The sequence below is a fragment of the Schistocerca gregaria genome, chromosome 2 (genome assembly GCF_023897955.1).
Source record: "Schistocerca gregaria isolate iqSchGreg1 chromosome 2, iqSchGreg1.2, whole genome shotgun sequence".
Lineage (NCBI taxonomy): Eukaryota > Metazoa > Arthropoda > Insecta > Orthoptera > Acrididae > Schistocerca > Schistocerca gregaria.
The window spans coordinates 721,362,835-721,373,128 of NC_064921.1; the positions used below are offsets into that span (position 1 = coordinate 721,362,835).

General features: G+C 43.3%; 1 non-coding gene across 1 annotated transcript; it reads left to right on the forward strand.

Moving 5' to 3' along the window:
* Window positions 1-9,935: 9,935 nt before the first annotated feature.
* Window positions 9,936-10,008, forward strand: Trnaa-cgc (transfer RNA alanine (anticodon CGC)). Its single transcript has one exon. It is a non-coding gene; the product is annotated as a tRNA-Ala (tRNA).
* The last annotated feature ends 286 nt before the right edge of the window (window positions 10,009-10,294 follow it).

Sequence of the window (10,294 nt, forward strand, 5' to 3'; positions counted from 1 at the left end):
CTTGGCAGGAATTTTGACAGTGTACATGATTGTGACAGCGGTCTTCAAGAGAATGTACGATTGCAAAGAGACCGGTCTCGGGACGGTCACTTGGCACCAGAGAAGACGAGCGTGTTCTGCATATGGCCCTGCACACCGTATTGCATCTGCAGCAGTAGTCTGAGTAAGAGTTGGCAGCACAGTGGTACAGGAAACTGTTACTAACCTGTTATTTCAAGGACAGTTCCAAGAAGGCCCCCTGTGGCGTGCCTTGCACTCAGCCTAATTGATCACCGTTAGTGGCTTCAGTGGTGTCAAGCGTGATCTCATTGTTAGGCGGGTTGAAGTTTATTGTGTTTTCTGACGAACGGTGGTTCTTCTTCGGTAGCAGTGATGGCCGCATGTTCGTTAGAAGAAGGCAAGTTGACAGCCTGCAACCAACGTGCCTCTGTACTGTACACACTTCAACTACACCTTGAGTTATAATCTGGCGCGGAATTTCGTATGACAGGAGGATCACACTCGATGTTATCGGACACACTCTGACTGTAAATTTATACGTTAATCTGGCGATTGTGCTGTCCTTCATTAACAGCAATCGAGGCAGTGTTTTGCAATAGGACAACGGTTGCCCACTTACAGCTGTTGTAGCCCAACATGCTTCACAGAGTGTCGACATATTGACTTGGCCTTCTCGATCACCAGATCTGTCCCCAGTCGAGTACCTACGGCTCATCATCGGAAGATAACTGCTGCGTCATCTACAACAAGCGTTAGCCTTCCCTGTATTAACTGAACAAGTGCAACAGCCATGTAACTCCACCATACAAACTGACATCCTCACCTGTACGACACAATGCATACAAACCTACATACCTGCAGTCAACATTCTGGTGCTTACACCAGTTATTAATGCACCGACATTTCACATTTTAATGGCTTAACACGTGCTTGTATAAACCTGTTATCTCGACATGTTAATGATTTGAATATGCAAAGTTGACAATGTCTTCCCCAAAACTTCATGACTGTAGATTTATTATTTTTTGGTGTTGCGATTTTTTGCGCTTATTTTCTTCAGTGTATGTATTGCAGCTACTTTTACGCCCTGCCTTCAAGGGTAGAGCGAGGTATTTGAGCTCAGACCACTCCCAGTGAACTCAGCTGCGGATATTGAGATGATGGTGACTGTTAGTTTCAAAATTTTCTTTACACCGAACAGATATCTTCCGAAAACCTTGGTAGAGACAGGAGATAGTGCTTAATTGCTTTTGTTTCTGCGACGATACAACATAGACATAACTAAGAATATCAGGTCTGTGTGTCTCATGAACTTGACTACAATGACTATGATGAGAATGTTACAACTTGCAGCACGCTTAAAGAGCGATATCACCCTTAAAGATGAACTGATCTGCGCTGGCAGTGATTAACCGCTTCCTCTTCCTCCAAAAAGAGCTTCATTATAGTTTCACAAACTTAGTAATTATTTAAGATTTGATATTAATGATGCGCTGCAAAAATGATTTTAACGAAGGTGAATGTACAAAGTAGATGAGTCGTGAGCCCTGAGACTATAAATATTGCTCAACAATACATGGTTCTCTAACAAAGTAGAGGGACTGTGGCATGAAAAAGTTCAGGCAAGAAATTCTGCCATGGAATGTTCCACGAGTATCCATGTGGACTAGCCGTAATGTCAATTAATTGGGAAAAGAGAATCGCAGTATTAGTAAACACGGAGCCACTTTTTTACATTTACAGTGCTCAATAAATTTTCTCAGTCCTTAACTCTGACATATTTCACTGATATTAGTTCGTCCGTGAATTTCGTTGATAGCAAATGACACTTAACTAAATTTCAACCTTCAGACAGGACAATAGCTTGGTCAGTTCTGTAATGTACCGAATATCAAGAAGTTGATAAAGTTAGCAGTTTTTTTAAAAACTTATCGTAATGGTGGACTTCGTGCACAACAGCAGGCAGCACTCTCTCGACTCTTTACTGATTTCCGCACACGTGTCACTCCAAAGTCTCTGTTTCTCCAGGGCTACACTTCTTCTATGTCGAACATTAATTCATCATATTTTGTTCCTAGACTGACAGACAGGCAGAGACATCGCGAATAAATTTACGAGAATTTCTTTAAGGCAAGATTTAGTAAAACGTTTGGCAGAGTAGAAGAAGACTAAGCTTATCCCTTTGTAGGACTGCAGGAATTTAATTGAGCATTTAGAGATGCCTGTATTCGCTGCCTCTACGTTTGAGACGGAAGACGGTGGAGTTGCGGCGCTGAAATAAATGGATTACCTCTAAATGTCTCAGCCAGGCTGCATGGAACCTCTGTCAGTAACTACGTAAGACGTTCTGCAGTCCTGTTGGCATTCTTCTTAAATGGTGTTCATGATAGCGAAAATGTCGTTTCATGTTATATTATTAATAGTGCTCTGTCAGCGGAAAAAACTGCCCTTTTCTTTAGAAAGAGGATTATTTTCATGTAGGCTTTGTAACTTTATTTTATATCTGGATTAGAAGTCCATGAGACTTTCTACACCTCTTCGACTGATTTGCGGAATTACCAATATTATGTCGATTCAACAATTATATTTAAACAGGTAGCAAGTCAACAACCAGTCATAACTACGTTTTCTTTGGATTCATTTACATCTACATGTACATCTACATCTACATCTACATCCATACTCCGCAAGCCACTTGACGATGTGTGGCGCAGGGTACCCTGAGTACCTCTATCGGTTCTCCCTTCTATTCCAGTCTCGTATTGAACGTGGAAAGAAGGATTGTCGGCATGCTTCTGTGTGGGCTCTAATCTCTCTGATTTTATCCTCATGGTCTCTTCGCAAGATATACGTAGGTGGGAGCAATATACTGCTTGACTCTTCGGTGAAGGTATGTTCTCGAAACTTTAACAAAAGCCCGTACCGAGCTACTGAGCGTCTCTCCTGCAGAGTCTTCCACTGGAGTTTATCTATCATCTCCGTAACGCTTTCGCGATTACTAAATGATCCTGTAACGAAGCACGCTGCTCTCCGTTGGATCTTCTCTATCTCTTCTATCAACCCTATCTGGTGCGGATCCCACACTGCTGAGCAGTATTCTAGCAGTGGGCGAACAAGCGTACTGTAACCTACTTCCTTTGTTGTCGGATTGCATTTCCTTAGAATTCTTCCAATGAATCTCAGTCTGGCATCTGCTTTACCGACGATCAACTTTATATGATCATTCCATTTTAAATCACTCCTAATGCGTACTCCCAGATAATTTATGGAATTAACTGCTTCCCGTTGCTGACCTGCTATTTTGTAGCTAAATGTTAAGGGACCTATCTTTCTATGTATTCGCATCACATTACACTTGTCTACATTGAGATTCAATTGCCATTCCGTGCACCATGCGTCAATTCGCTGCAGATCCTCCTGCATTTCAGTACAATTTTCCATTGTTGCAACCTCTCGATACACCACAGCATCATCTGCAAAAAGCCTCAGTGAACTTCCGATGTCATCCACCAGGTCATTTATGTATATTGTGAATAGCAACGGTCCTATGACACTCCACTGCAGTACACCTGTAATCACTCTTACTTCGGAAGACTTCTCTCCATTGAGAATAACATGCAGCGTTCTGTTATCTAGGAACTCCTCAATCCAATCACACAATTGATCTGATAGTCCATATGCTCTTACTTTGTTCATTAAACGACTGTGGGGAACTGTGTCAAACGCCTTGCGGAAGTCAAGAAACACGGCATCTACCTGTGAACCCGTGTCTAAGGCCCTCTGTGTCTCGTGGACGAATAGCGCGAGCTGGGTTTCACACGACCGTCTTTTTCGAAACCCATGCTGATTCCTACAGAGTAAATTTCTAGTCTCCAGAAAAGACATTATACTCGAACATAATACGTGTTCCAAAATTCTACAACTGATCGACGTTAGAGATATAGGTCTATAGTTCTGCACATCTGTTCGACGTCCCTTCTTGAAAACGGGGATGACCTGTGCCCTTATCCAATCCTTTGGAACGCTTCGCTCTTTTAGAGACCTACGGTACACCGCTGCAAGAAGGGGGCAAGTTCCTTCGCGTACTCTGTGTAAAATCGGTATCCCATCAGGACCAGCGGCCTTTCCTCTTTTGGGAGATTTTAATTGTTTCTCTATCCCTCTGTCGTCTATTTCGATATCTACCATTTTGTCAACTGTGCGACAATCTAGAGAAGGAAGCACAGTGCAGTCTTCCTCTGTGAAACAGCTTTGGAAGAAGACATTTAGTATTTCGGCCTTTAGTCTGTCATCCTCTGTTTCAGTACCATTTTGGTCACAGAGTGTCTGGACATTTTGTTTTGACCCACCTACCGCTTTGACATACGACCAAAATTTCTTAGGATTTTCTGCCAAGTCAGTACATAGAACTCTACTTTCGAATTCATTGAAAGCCTCTCGCATAGCCCTCCTCACACTACATTTCGCTTCGCGTAATTTTTGTTTGTCTGCAAGGCTTTGGCTATGTTTATGTTTGCTGTGAAGTTCCCTTTGCTTCCGCAGCTGTTTTCTAACTCGGTTGTTGTACCACGGTGGCTCTTTCCCATCTCTTACGATCTTGCTTGGCACATACTCATCTAACGCATATTGTACGATGGTTTTGAACTTTGTCCACTGATCCTCAACACTATCTGTACTTGAGACAAAACTTTTGTGTTGAGCCGTCAGGTACTCTGTAATCTGCTTTTTGTTACTTCTGCTAAACAGAAAAATCTTCCTACCTTTTTTAATATTTCTATTTACGGCTGAAATCATCGATGCAGTAACCGCTTTATGATCGCTAATTCCCTGTTCTGCATTAACTGATTCAAATTTTCTCTGTTTAACTGCTCAAGGTAGTTTTCAGATAAAGCACTTAAAAATATTTCACTGGATTCTTTGTCCCTGCCACCCGTTATGAACGTTTGAGTCTCCCAGTCTATATCCGGCAAATTAAAATCTCCACCCAGAACTATAACATGGTGGGGAAATCTACTCGAAATATTTTCCAAATTATTCTTCAGGTGCTGAACCACAGCAGCTGCTGAGCCCAGGGGCCTATAGAGACATCCAATTACCATGTCTGAGCCTGCTTTAACCATGACCTTCACCCAAATCATTTCGCAATTCGAATCTCCGTCAATTTCCTTCGATACTATTGCACTTCTTATCGCTATAAACACGCCTCCCCCTTCACTGTCCAGCCTGTCTCTGCGATATACATTCCAATCTGAGTTTAGGATTTCATTACTGTTTACATGTGGTTTCAGCCAACTTTCTGTCCCTAGTACTATATGGGCGTTGTGACCGTTTATTAATGAGAGCAGTTCTGGGACCTTTCTATAGACGCTCCTGCAGTTTACTATTAGCACATTAATATTGTTATTCCCTGTTGCATTTTGCCTACTCCTGCCTAGCATCGTCTCAGGAGGCGTCTTGTCGGGCCTAGGGAGGGAATTCTCTAACCTAAAAAAAACCCATGTGCACTCCACACGTACTCCGCTACCCTCGTAACCGTTTCCGGCATGTAGTGCACGCCTGACCTATTCAGGGGAACCCTACATTTCTCCACCCAACAGCGGAGGTCGAGAAATTTGCACCCCAACTCTCCGCAGAATCGTCTGAGCCTATGGTTTAAGCCTTCCACTCGGCTCCAAACCAGAGGACCGCGATCGGTTCTGGGAACGATACCACAAATAGTGAGCTCTGATTCCACCCCGCGAGCGAGCCTTCACCAACTCCTCCAACCGCCTTTACGAACTGAGGATGACCTCTGAACCCAGACGGCAGGAGTCATTAGTGCCGACATGAACAACAATTGCAGTCGGGTGCACCCAGTGCTCTCTATCGCCGCCGGTAGGGCCACCTCCACATCTCGGATGAGACCCCCCGGCAAGCAGACAGAGTGAACACTGGCCTTCTTCCACGACCTTTCCGCTATTTCCCTAAGGGGCTCCATCACCCACTTATCGTTGGAGCTCCCAATAACTAATAAACCCCTCCCCCCGTGTGCCTGCTCGGACCTTCCTGAAGGAGCAGCCACATGTCCACTCACAGGCAGAGCGGGCGATGCCACACGGCCAGCCTCCACATTGACCCCCCGCCACTCCCGTTGGGGAGAGGGTGGCCCAACCGCGCCCGGTACCCGCGAAGATGTCTCGACAGCAGGGACAGTGGGTGAAGCATGTAACACCTGGGGTGTACTTTGCGACGCACCAGACTCCCCACTGCCGCTACACTCCGAGGCAGCAGCCTGAAGACGGCTGACCGCGGCCATCAACACGCTCAGCTGTTCGCGAAGAGTGGCCAGCTCCTCCTCCGTCCGTACACAGCAGTCACACATCCTATCCATCCTAAGGAATCAATTTACTGAAGAGACTTAATCAACTTTTAACTAGACTGATTATTGACTAAACTGTGATGGCTAACCACTTCTTGTAGAAAACAATGAAAATAGCACTACCTGTCTCTGGACTGTATTCACTGTATTTACGTTGATGTAATTAACTGCCGCTTCCAGATAAGATAACAGTGCAATAAAAAAAAACAGCATGGATAGATGATACTGAATGAACTCTTGCAAAAAAAAGGTCTCATTGCACAGATTCATATTAACTAACACCCTGGTATAGTGTCACTGAGGAGGATAATGATGATAAAACCAAAACAGCTAAACTATAATCTTCCACAGAATTTCCAAAAGATACACCTTGCAAAACACGGTCCAAAGTGAGGTGTGTTACTTTGTGTTAGCACTATTGCCTTTGCTACTTCTTGTAAATAGTCAGCAACATCGTTTTCAGACTGGAAACAAAAATTCCTATAGGCTACCACCAAGCACCATCGATTCTACCAGCAAGCCTAGTTAGCGTTAAAGGGTCGTTAGACGCTGTCAAGCATGTCAGATAAAAAGACATAGCACTAACTAAATAATTATAATACATATTGCAGATATACGCTGATCACCCAGCACATTATGACCACCTACTTAATAGTCGGTAAGTACACCTTTGGCACAGATAACAGTGGTGCCGCGACATGGTATGGAAGCAATTAGGCCTTTGTAGGTCGCTGGAGGGTGTGTGATGCCACATCTGCATACACAAGTCACCGAATCCCCTAAAATTCTAGGTTGGGTGGGGGGGGGGGGGGAGGGGGACGATGAGCTCTGACGCCACGTTCAATCACATGCCAGATATGTTTGATCGGGTTCACTTCTTGCAAGTTGTGGGGCCAGCACATCAATTGAAAACCGCGACTGTATTCCTCAGACCACTCCATCACACTCCTGCCTGATATGGCGCATTAATTTGCTGAAAACTGTTACTTTCGTCGGGAAACATGATCGTAATGAAGAGGTGTTCGTTGTCTGCAACCAGTGTAGAATACTCCATGACCGTCATGGTGCATGAGTTCCACTGAACGCATGGATGACCAATTGAATGTTCTTCCGAGCATAACGGAGCTGCTGCCAATTTATCTCCATCCTGCAGTACACGTGCCAAGAAGCTGCACCCGTGGAAGACGACAGATTCATGCCCTCTCATCAGCATGATGAAGACGGTTTTGCGATTTATTAGACCATGCAACGCTCTCTCAGTTCACCAATATTCAGTGCCCCACGACATCTGGACGTTGTTTCACCCTCGTTTTGCCATGTATTGAAATCACCACAACACTCCTCCAACAACCGACAAGTCTTGCAGTTTCCAAAAAGCTGGTGCTACGCCTCCAGGCCATGAAACGCTGTCCTTGGTCATACTTAGATAGCTTGTCTTCCCTGATCTACACATTGACAGGACGCTCACTGACACTACTTGGGCCATGCATGTCTCTGGCTAGCAGTCATTTCTTGCCAGGTGCCAGTGACACAGCTATCGCCTGGACTGATTCATATCGATAGTAGATCAGTGGTCATAATGCACTGGCTGATCAGTATATATGTGCGTGTGTCTATATATTTGTGTGTGGGTATGTGTAATCCCAGCAACGCCAGCCACAGCACCCGTCATATATTGCCACAATTACTAAATAAAGTAAATAATGTTCGTCCTGACACATTCAGTAGGTGAAAGCGAAGTGTCACTGCATCGTATAACCTAGTCGGATAAAAAGTGTAGCATCTCGTAACTTCCCTAATACAGCTAACCATACTACGTGTTTTCAGAAATGATATCAGGTGGCTGTAAACAAACTACAAAATTGTCTCATACAGTGACAGGACACTGATGCGTATGTATTGATACACCGGAGTTCATCACTTTAAAAAAAATCCATACTAGAAATCTAATTTATGTTGCTATTCCACATTGCAAGGCAACTTGCTTTAGAGGTTTTCTGTTATACAATCATTAACTTTGTCGTCCTTCACTTGCTACGAAACTTAACAATAAGGTCATATCCTATTTGTGTCCCTGCAAACGTGGACTGTGTAGTTTTCCAGTAAAGGCATTTCTGTTATACTATATTTTTTTATATGATATGATATGTTACTACACTGAATTTACTACACTGAAGTTAAATTACTGTTGTTAATTTTAGTGTTATGCTAATGTGGGACCCTAGTCCATTATTTCTAGTTGATGTCATGCGTTGCGGACCGACATATGGTGGTACATCTCAGCACTTAGCAGCTCTATTGTGTGGTAGGTATAGCTGTCAGTTACTCTATGGTAGCCAACATAGCATTAAACTGTTAAAAGACGTTATGCGACATGTATCTGTTGTTTTCATGCCATACAAATTGTAAGTAAATTTGGAAGTCTGACAGTATTACTGTAATGCCTCTACATTCTTGTGGTACCTTTTCATGTAGTTTTAATTATTAAATGTACTGGCAGTAGCGTTTTGACTTTGGATTGTGTTCGTCCATATGAAAATAATTTTGTGAGTTATTATCTTACAGCACATTGTACATTCTTACTGCGACGGAGTGGTGTCAAACTTAGTACGATGTAACTGCCACTTCTCGGATTTGGGGTACATACATTTTTGTCATTCAGTTTTTATGTATGCCCTACAGTGTTTTTATATTGCTTTGAGCCTGTGAAAAGTGAACTGATTGTATAGGATTGATGGCTGGGAGTCCTTACCTAGGGAATTTGGGTGACTGAGTTGCAAGTCTTTTCAGGTAACGGCAGATTGGGCAACTTCCATCTCGATGATAATAAAATGATAATAAGGAAAACACAACGTTCAGTCCTATCGACCTAGCAGGTTATGGGACTAGGGCCCTCTACATGACAGTCATAAGTGCTGACCACGCACCTAAAGAGGCGGACACTTTAAGACTGTGACTAGGCATATTTTAATTTTCCATAGATTTGAAGATGACAATTTTATTGGCAAAATCAGTAATCCCATAATGTGTTCACATAGCCATTATGGCAAATAGTTGAATGGTGTCCATAAGAACAGCACAGTAGAAATTTCTTTTAAATGTGCAAGAATAACGATACTGGTAAAGATTTCTGTATGACGAACAGCTTATGAATGGTAGTATTTAGCTAGTGCTTTTTATCTGATTTATCAGCTTCAACCATCACTCCTACTTTGATAATGTAATGAAGTGAAACAGATCAGAGAATCTCAGAGATGTTTTTTTTTTCATTTCTGATGTATGGCTATTTGTATGGCTTCGCTGTTACCTGTGAATGAAATAGTGGTACTGAAAGTGTAGGGTTCACGATCATGTAGGTTACTTAATTCTACACAGACCGAGATCCTGATTAAATGACATTTCTTGAGCAGAATGACAGGTACAGAATTTATCACTTTTAGTGATGAAAGTGGGAAATCGTTAACACTGGGACTTCTCTGCCTCCCTTATGTATTTCCGATGGTGATGGTATAAACCATTTTCTACACTTTTTAAGTTACATGTGGTTGTACAGTGAGGAGACAGAAGTCATGGACCGAGCGAGGTGGCGCAGTGGTTAGCACACTGGACTCGCATTCGGGAGGACGACGGTTCAATCCCGTCTCCTGCCATGCTGATTTAGGTTTTCCGTGATTTCCCTAAATCGTTTCAGGCAAATGCCGGGATGGTTCCTATGAAAGGGCACGGCCGATTTTCTCTCCAAATTCTTCCCTAACCCGAGCTTGCGCTCCGTCTCTAATGACCTCGTTGTCGACGAGACGTTAAACACTAGCCACCACCACCACAGAAGTCATGGGATGGTGATAGTCACGTATACAGACGGCAGTAGTATAGTGTGCACAAGTATAAAAGGGCTGTCGTTTGTACTCAGGTGGTTCATTTGAAAAGACGTCCAAA